Source organism: Arachis duranensis, chromosome 4, assembly GCF_000817695.3.
Source record: "Arachis duranensis cultivar V14167 chromosome 4, aradu.V14167.gnm2.J7QH, whole genome shotgun sequence".
Taxonomy (NCBI): domain Eukaryota; kingdom Viridiplantae; phylum Streptophyta; class Magnoliopsida; order Fabales; family Fabaceae; genus Arachis; species Arachis duranensis.
Window position 1 is genome coordinate 49,718,982 of NC_029775.3, and position 10,234 is coordinate 49,729,215.

General features: G+C 37.4%; 1 pseudogene; it reads right to left on the reverse strand.

Annotated features, from left to right (window-relative positions):
* Positions 1-4,217: 4,217 nt before the first annotated feature.
* LOC127746640 (uncharacterized) overlaps positions 4,218-10,234 on the reverse strand; it is a 6,341-nt pseudogene continuing 324 nt past the window's right edge.

Below are 10,234 nucleotides of genomic sequence, written 5' to 3' on the forward strand. Positions count from 1 at the left end.
GACCATAGCTTACTTCAAGCCGGCAATCTCCATGGGATCGACCCTTACTCGCGTAAGGTTTTATTACTTGGACGACCCAGTGCACTTGCTGGTTAGTTGCACTAGAGTTGTGAAAAGTGTGATCATAATTCCATGCACTATGATCCCATCGCCATCGCCTTCTGAACCTCCTCAATCCCAGTAGAATACACAGTTAATACAATGCAAGTAAAACACAAGTATAGGCATATATGTCAAGTAATTCAAGTAGGCAATTAGGCATGTTATACAATTAGGCATGCAATTTCAAGTCGGCAAAGCAAACAAATAGATAGAATATGCACATGATGAATGACTATCCTACTGGCTGTGATATCACATTGTTGGTTCAACTGCCAATCTGACACATCTCCATGGAGATGTCGCCCTTCGGAATCATAATGGGAACCCTGGATATATGGTGCTCGGAACACCGTCCAGGATTTTGTGCCTGCACACTGTAGTGATCCGTAGGGATGCGAGCTGGATACTCTTGCCACAGACCTCACATCTCAATGTAAGCGGGATGAACCACTGCCCTTACGCCGCCGCCTCTACCTCAATAGGCTGGATCCAACAGTCGTCCCTGCCAGGCGAATAGCGTCTCAACAATGTCTCAGTTTAAAAACATTTCGTTAGTGGTTTTCAAAAATTATTTATTTCAGTAATTAGTAGTTCACCACTTCCACAATTCATTCAGAACTCATTAGTTCACCACTTTCACATTTCATTCAGAACTCATTAGGTTATCACTTTCTCAATTCATTTTCAGTAACCACCAATATACTATTCTTCGTTTTCACTCAACTAAACTCATCCTCAGTACACCAGAAATCTAAGCCTCTGTTCTCTAACTTTTACCAAAAATACCAAAATAATTCCACCTAAGACCTTCTTTATGTTTTAACATCCAAAAACAAGCCAAAAAGTCTTAGATAGGTGTCACAGATATTTACAAACTTGCCGGGAAGGTGAAACAGTTAAATAAACAAGATTTTTATTGAAAAATAGGGTAGTGTGCATATGCATAGGAGGATTTTCAAGATGTGTGCATACGCATAGAGGTGTGCGTACGCATAGGAGTAAAACTTTCCTATTCTGTTCGCTTGCACAATGTGTGCAAACTCCCTCAACAGATTGCACCTTCCAACGTGTGCGTGCGCACAAGGCGGTGCGTGCACACCTCTTGCAATACTTTGTTTGATGTGTGTGCGCACATTGCGTACTAGTGCTCCCAACAGCAGCCACATCCTCATGTGTGCGTGCGCACAGTTTTAAAAATACACAGGGTATGCGTGCGCACACAAACCAGAAATCTTAAAAATTTTGCAACATCACATAATTCAGATTTTGACACCAAACTTTGAATGATCATAACTTCCCTTACAAAAATCCATTTTCTACAAACTTTATATCAGTTTAAAGCTCTCAAAGCCATCTTTAATTTAAAATAAGTTTCATCTAATTTTAAGCTTTGAGGCTCATGTTATGATCACTCAAAGTTCACAAAAATCTATTTTAACCAAAGTTCACTACTTTCTCAAATTCTTAAAATTCATAACCAAAATCACATCAAAACCATAGCAAACTCCAATTTATCTCATAATTTACCCCTTTACACCATAAATTCACTATTCATACAAATTTCCACTCACATTACATAATCCTCAACCTCAATTATCAAATATATCACACTAAAACCCTTTTCTCAACCAACACAATCATCCATCATAATTATATCACCAATAGTCATCATGATTAACCTCATTCAACCCCAATCTCAAGCTTTAACATTATTTTATCAACATCCATAGCATAATTCTTAAAATAGCCAAAATCATCACATCATCATACATCATCATTCAACAAGTCAACAACCAATATAATCCAAACCTATCCTATGGGTCACTAGCCTAAGTGTCTAGAAATATTATATATTACATAAATGAAACCGAAACCATACCTTGGCTGATTCCCAATATGCACTAAAACCCAATATTGAGTACAAATCAAGCATCCACAAGTTCTCAAGTCACGAAATCCACTTCCAAGCTATTCAAGTCACCAACATTCTCCATACAACACTAATTCAAGCTATATACACATAATTCATAACTAAATCAACCTAGGGTTCATCAAAATCACAATTTCACATGGATTAAGAATAAACTTTCCTTACCCACAGTTGGTTAGGACAAAACCCAATAATAATCAAGTTCTAGGGTGTACCTAAATAATCAAAATCACAAAATTTCACTCAATACAAAACCCTAAAATTTTGATTTTTTGAAAGGAAGAACTGAGAGAAATTTCGTGATATTCTTACTAGTTTCTTGGGTGGTTTTTGTAAATCTCTCCACGGTGATCGCGTAGCCGGAAACAATGCGGCGATCGGAGCTCTGTAGCTCAAGTTATGGTGGATTGAAGAAGAGAGTCAATAGTAACTCTTCTCCTGTCTTCACTCTCAACTTGCAGCTGTGTTTTGGTGTGTTTGTGTATGTGGTGTGCTGAATGAGTTCATTTATTGAACTTATATATGTTGGGCTTGGGCCCAACTTGGGCCCGGTCTAACCCGTCAGTGTTTTTGGCCCGTTTGGCTCAACTTTGGGCCAAACTTTTAAAATTAATGCCCAATTTTTTACTTTAATTATTTTTCTAAGGTTTTTCACTATTTTTAATTATTCTCACACCGTACCGGACAGACTTAAACCGGTTTGGCCAATTTATTTGTCAGTTTGTGATTTTACTCAGTTTTTTGCAGAAATTATGTTTTTCGACTCAAAAAAATCTACTGAGTCCAAAAATCATAGTTAAATCCTCCAATTCACATTCTAAATTTTTGGATCATATTTTGGGAAATATTAATTATTTGATTAAACGGTTAATTAATTTGCAGTTCTTACTTTCTCCCCACAAAATAAGAATTTGTCCTCAAAATTTCGCTTACCCGTTATCATTCTTAAATATGCCTTCAACTTAAACCTACCTCTCACCATTCATCATTTCATTCCTCTAGGTTAGCTCAAATTCCTATTTACATCTTCTATTCCTATTTGTAACTCCATATTTTAACTGAATTGAAGCTTATGTCGTACCTGTCCTTCTCACTCTTAGCTCCCTTCAATCAACCTTAATAAAACATTAGAATTTCAATTCAATGCTCTCCAAATCTATCTTTCAAATAAATCAGTTTATATTTCAATCTAAGTCCAAAGTCATCATGATCAAACATCGCACTCCCTATCTTCCCGACATGACAATTGGTCTAGGCACTTTCTTTCCAATTGTCTAGGCACTTTCTAAAAATCCATCTAATTTCAGTCACTTTCTTTCTAATAGGTCTAGGCATCAACCTCCATACTTGGTTTTTATCAAATTACTGGAGGTCTCTTCCATTGCTTTCACCTAAAATGGATCATCAAGAGCTTCTTCAATATTATTAGGCTCAATAGTTGAGATAATAGCCAATTTGCTTGAATTCAGATTTTTTAATGTTGAACTTGTGATTCATCCTATTGATGGATCTCTAATAATGAATTCATGAGGATAGTTTAGATAAGATCTCTGTTCTCTGAGTTTAATTTAAGTGCTTGTTATTTCAGAGCTAGTGGTTTCAGTATTACTTTCTGTAGTAGCGATTTCTACAAGCCTAGTAAGAGATAAAATGGAATTGTCTCCTGCAGAATGCTCATGGATAGCTCCTTGAACAAATACTTATTCTGGGCTTGTAGTGACTTGTATAGCTTCAATATTTGGAATATTTGCACAATCATCTATTAAGAACACTAGAAAAAGCATTAGTATCAGAGAAGGTAATGTGGATAGTCTCTTTAATAGTTTTACTGATTTTAATATAAATTCTATAAGCCTTGCTAGAAGTGGAGTAACCAACAAAAATACCTTCATATGTTTTTGAATCAAATTTTTCTAGATTTTCTTTGATATTTAAAATAAGAAAAAAATAAATAGGTCCCTGAACTTTTAAATTTTTGACAAATAACTCCCTCATAAAAATTAATTACAAATACATTCCTGACCTTTGCAAATGGTGGACGGATACATCATTCCATCCTTTTGCCTCTCCAAAAGCAAATGGAGATGGCTGAGGTGGCGCCGATGTATCTATTATGGAGCAACATATCCATTACAATGCCAACGTGGCATGTAACCAAAAAGATAGAGGACAAATAGTACCTGCGTTAGAAAAATATTGCTTTGTTGAACCTTATGATATCTTTGATTTTTTCAAAAGACAATATGCTTCCTAGTAGAGGAATGCAACGTCTTTTAAGGGCAGGGAGTGCATCCTACAAATTCAACCATAACATATCTTATCTCAATCTTAAAAACTATTCAACTAAATAATGATTGGTGAATGTGTTGGTAAATGATATGACTCGTATTGCTCGTATAGAGATACCAATCAAGGAGAGAGGATAAACAACAATTTTGTAATCAATGTCTTTAACTTACTGAGGAGTGAGTATTGGTGTCTTGCCTACTTCTTCAAGCATATTCGTCGAGGGAGACAGCCTGGCGAGCATTAGTGTAAGAAATGATGACAATATTAGAGCCGATCTTGTGTCGAGTAGTAGTGACGGCAACTTTAATCTTGTTGACAATCTTTTGCATGGAAACCACCTTCCTTCCTCGTGTGTGGCCGCATACTTTGGGAGAGACCTGATCCTCAAGAAGGATTCCAGAAAAACCACTCGGATGAAGCCCCTGACTATTTTCTTGAGGTTGATGGGATTGCCATAGACGTTGTCAGTGTCACCAATGATTAGGATGGAGGCAAATTCAGTAAGGAGGCGACCTTGATCTAACATTTCACCATAAGAGATCAGCCTAGTGTTTGGCAACCCCAACCTCACTGCCAATATCGAGAATCTGCTTGTTCAACAAAATATTGACATTTTTCTAACGCAGAGACCTATTTGTCCTCTATCTTTTTTGTTACATGCCACCTTGGCACTGTAATGGACACGTCACTTCATAACGGATATATTGGTACCACCTGAGTCATCTTCATTTGTTTTTGGAGAGGCAAATGGACAAAAGGATGTATCTGTCTGCCGTTTGCAAAGGTTAAGGATGTATTTGTAATTAATTTTTTAAGGGGCTTATTTGTCAAAAATTTAAAAACTCATGGACTTATTTATCCTTTTCTCTTAAAACAAAACATTGTGTTCTAAAAACATAAAATTAGTGCAAAGTAGGAGGAGTTCCTTTTCATAGTTCATAAAGTGTCTTTTTCAAGAATTTTCTAATGATGGTTCAGTTCAAAATATAGTAAGCATTGTTAATAGCTTCAGCCCATAAAAATTTGAAAATTTCATTCTCACATAGCATTGCTTTAGCCATCTCTTGGAGACTTCTATTCCTCCTTTTCACAAGTCTATTTTGTTGAGGAGTTCTTGGACAAGAGAAATTATGTAAAATTCTAGTTTGACAAAGAAGATTTCAAAAATATAGTTTTCAAATTTTTTTATGGTCACTTCTAATAGAAAAAATTTTACATTCTTTTTTATTTTGAACTCTTTTACTAAATTTGTCAAAAGCATGGAAAGCATCTTTCTTATGAGCAAGGAAAAAACCAACCAAGCCATAGGATTTTTTAGCTACTCTTTGAGTTCTAATAGGACCAAAAAGATCAATATGCAAAAGTTTCAAAACTCTTTTCGTTGAGACATCTTCCTTAACTTTAAAATATGATTTTACTTATTTACCCATTTGACAAGCATTACAAATAATGTCTTTGTTAAACTTGATATTAGGAAGACCTCTAACTAACTTTTTTTTATTAATTTTGAGATTTAAAACATGCTAACATGTTCCAATCTTTTATGCCAAATTTAATTTTTAGAATAAAAAAGAAAAATATTTTACATTTTGATTTTTCAAATCGTCTAAGGTAAAACCATATACATTACCACACCTTTTGGCTATAATTATAATAGATTCAGTTTCTTCATTAATAGCTTTGCATTCAACTCGGTTAAAAGAAACCAAATAGCTAAGATCGCATAATTGACTAACGCTAATCAAATTGTATTTCAATCCATCAACTCGAAGAATATTATCGATAAAAGAAGAGAAATTTTACCAACTTTTCCAATGGCAATTATCTTACTCTTGCTACATCCCATCCTCTCAGTGAAAAAGGTCCAAATGCTCTGTCACGGCACGGCTAATCATCTGTCGATTCTCGATCATGTCGGAATAGAATCCCTTGATTCTTTTGCGTTTGTCATCACACCCAACAATCGCGAGTTTGAAGCTCGTCACAGTCATTCAATCTCAGAATCCTACTCGGAATACCACAGACAAGGTTTAGATTTTTCGGGTTCTCATGAATGCCGCCATCAATTCTAGCTTATACCACGAAGACTCTGATTTCACAGAATGGAAGGCTCGGTTGTCAAGCGAGGGTAACCATGCATCGTGCATCAGGAATCTAAGAGATACACACTCTAGCTTTCACTTGTAGAATGGAAGTGGTTGTCAGGCACGCGTTCATAGGGGCGGATGATGATGAGTGTCACGGATCATCACATCCATCAGGTTGAAGTACGAGTAGTATCTTAGAACAGAAATAAGATTGAATTTGAATAAAAGATAGTAGTAATTGCATTAAAACTCGAGGTACAACAGAGCTCCACACCCTTAATCTATGGTGTGTAGAAACTCCACCGTTGAAAATACATAAGTGATGAAGGTTCAGGCATGGCTGAATGGCCAGCCCCCAAAACGTGATCACAGGATCAAAAAATACAATCCAGGATCCAGGATGTCTAATACAATAATAAAATGTCCTATTTATACTAGACTAGCTACTAGGGTTTACAAAAGTAAGTAATTGATGCAGAAATCCACTTCTGAGGCCCACTTGGTGTGTGCTTGGGCTGAGCTCGAGCTTTACACGTGCAGAGGCTTCTTTGGAGTTGAACACCAAGTTGTAACATATTTTTTGGCGTTCAACTCTGGTTTGTGACGTGTTTCTGGCGTTTGACTCCAGAATGCAGCATGGAACTGGCGTTGAGCGCCAGTTTACATCAATGAATATTAGTCCTAATTAGATGAGCGGGACTTGTAGCTTTTTTCCTCTGAACAGTTTTGGCATCTCACTTTTTCCTTTGAAGTTTAGAATGATTGGCTTATATAGGAACTTAGAATTTCAGATAGTGTTATTGATTCTCCTAGTTAAGTATGTTGATTCTTGAACACAGCTACTTTTATGAGTCTTGGTCGTGGCCTTAAGCACTTTGTTGTCCAGTATTACCACCGGATACATAAATGCCACAGACACATAGCTGGGTGAATCTTTTCGGATTGTGACTCAGCTTTGCTAAAGTCCCCAGTTAGAGGTGTCCAGAGTTCTTAAGCACACTCTTTTTGCTTTGGATCACGACTTTAACCACTCAGTCTCAAGCTTTTCACTTGGACCTGCATGCCACAAGCACATGGTTAGGGACAGCTTGATTTAGCCGCTTAGGCCTGTATTTTATTTCCTTGGGCCCTCCTATCCATTGATGCTCAAAGCCTTGGATCCTTTTTACCCTTGACTTTTGGTTTTAAGGGCTATTGGCTTTTTTTGTTTGCTTTTTCTTTTTCTTTCTAATTTATTTTTGCCATTTTTTTCGCAAGCTTTGGCTTTTTCACTACTTTTTCTTGCTTCAAGAATCAATTTTCATGATTTTTCAGATTGTCAATAACATTCTCTTTGTTCATCATTCTTTCAAGAGCCAACGATTTTAATATTCATAAACAACAAGATCAAAATTATGCACTGTTCATGCATTCATTTAGAAAACAAAAAGTATTGTCACCACATCAATATAATTGAACTAAATTCAAGGATAATTTCGAAATTCATGTACTTCTTATTCTTTTGAATTAGAAACATTTTTCATTTAAGAGAGGTGAAGGATTTATGGAATTATTCATAGCCTTAAGACATCGTTACTCAATACTAATGATCATGAGGTAGAGACACAAAACATAAACACACATATAGCATAAAAATCGAAAAACAGAAAAATAAGAACAAGAAATGAGTCAACCTTAGTGATGGTGGTGCTTTCTTCTTGAAGAACCAATGATGTCCTTGAGTTCTTCTATGTCTCTTCCTTGCCTTTGTTGCTCCTCCCTCATTGCTCTTTGATCTTCTCTAATTTCATAGAGAATGATGGAGTGCTCTTGATGTTCCACCCTTAATTGATCCATATTGTAACTCAAATCTTCTAGAGAAGTGTTGAGTTGTTCCCAATAATTGTTGGGAGGAAAGTGCATCCCTTGAGGCATCTCTGGGATTTCTTGGTGATGAGCTTCTTCATGCGTCCCTTGGGATCCATGAGTGGGCTCTCTTGTTTGCTCCATCATTTTCTTAGTGATGGGCTTATCCTCCTCAATGGGGATGTCTCCTTCTATGATAACTCCAGCTGAATAACATAGATGGCAAATAAGATGAGGAAAAGCTAGCCTTGCCAAGGTAGAGGGCTTTTCGGCTATTTTGTAGAATTCAAGGGAGATGACTTCATGAACTTCTACTTCCTCTCCAATCATGATGCTATGAATCATGATGGCTCGATCCACAGTAACTTTGGATCAGTTTCTAGTGGGGATGATGGAGCGCTGGATGAACTCCAACCATCCTCTAGCCACAAGCTTGAGGTCCAGTCTTCTTAATTGAACCGGCTTGCCTTTGGAGTCTCTTTTTCATTGAGCTCCTTCCACACATATGTCCATAAGGACTTGGTCTAACCTTTGATTAAAGTTGACCCTTCTAGTGTAGGGGCGTGCATTTTCTTGCATTGTAGGCAAGTTGAACGCCAAGCTCACATTTTCTGGACTAAAATATAAGTATTTCCCCCGAACCATTGTAAGATAATTCTTTGGATTCGGGTTCATACTTTGGTCATGGTTCCTAGTGATCCATGCATTGGCATAGAACTCTTAAACCATTAAGATTCCGACTTGTTAAATGGGGTTGGTCAAAACATCCCAACCTCTTCTTTGGATCTCATGTCGGATATCCGGATACTCATTTTTCTTGAGTTTGAAAGGGACCTCGAGGATCACCTTCTTCTTTGCCACAACATCATAGAAGTGGTCTTGATGGGCTTTGGAGATGAATCTCTCCATGAGGGGGAGAGGTGTATTCGGCCAAGAAGGAGAAGAGAGTATTGTGTTGTGTGAAAATGAAGAAGAATGAAGCGGTTTATATAGTGAGGGGAGAGGGAGTAGGTTCGGCCATTTAGGGTGGATTTGGGTGGGAAAGAAATTTTGAATTTTGAAGGTAGGTGGGGTTTATGGGGAAGAGTGGATGGATGTGAGTGGTGAAGGGGGGTAATTGGAAAGAGAGATTGAGGTGATTGGTGAAGGGTTTTTGGGGAAGAGTGTTTATGGGGAAGAGAAGATGAATGTGAAGAAGAGGGAAGAATATGTTAGGTGAGGATCCTGTGGGGTCCATAGATCTTGAAATGATCCTGTGGGGTCCACAGATCCTGAGGTGTCAAGGATTTACATCCCTGCACTAATTAGGCATGTAAAATGCCTTAGCATACCATTCTGGCATTTAAATGCCGAAGTGGTGCATGTTCTGGGCGTTCAATGCCCATGTGTAGCATATTTCTGGCATTGAACGCCAGTTCCATGCTTGTTACTGGTGTTCAGCGCCAGATCCATGCTCTGTTCTGGCGTTGAACGCCAGCTAGATGCATCTTACTGGCATTTAAACGCCAGTAAGTCCTTCCTCCAGGGTGTGATTTTTTCTCTGCTGTTTTTGATTCTGTTTTTAATTTTAATAACTTTTTCATGACTCCTCATGATCATGAACCTACTAAAACACAAAATAACAATAAAATAAAATAAAATTAGATAAATAAAAATTGGGTTGCCTCCCAACAAGCGCTTCTTTAATGTCAATAGCTTGACAGTGGGCTCTCATGGAGCCTTAGAGAAGTTCAGAGCATGATGAAGGTTTCCCAACACCAAACTTAGAGTTTGAATGTGGGATCTTCTCAACACCAAACTTAGAGTTTGGTGGTGGCCTCCCAACACCAAACTTAGAGTTTGATTGTGGGGGCTCTTTTTGACACTGTACTGAGAGAAGCTCTGCATGCTTACTCTCTTTTGTTATAGAGGGATGGCCGTGTGCCTTAAACACAAGGTAGTCCCCATTCAATTGAAGGACTAATTCTCCTCTGTTAACATC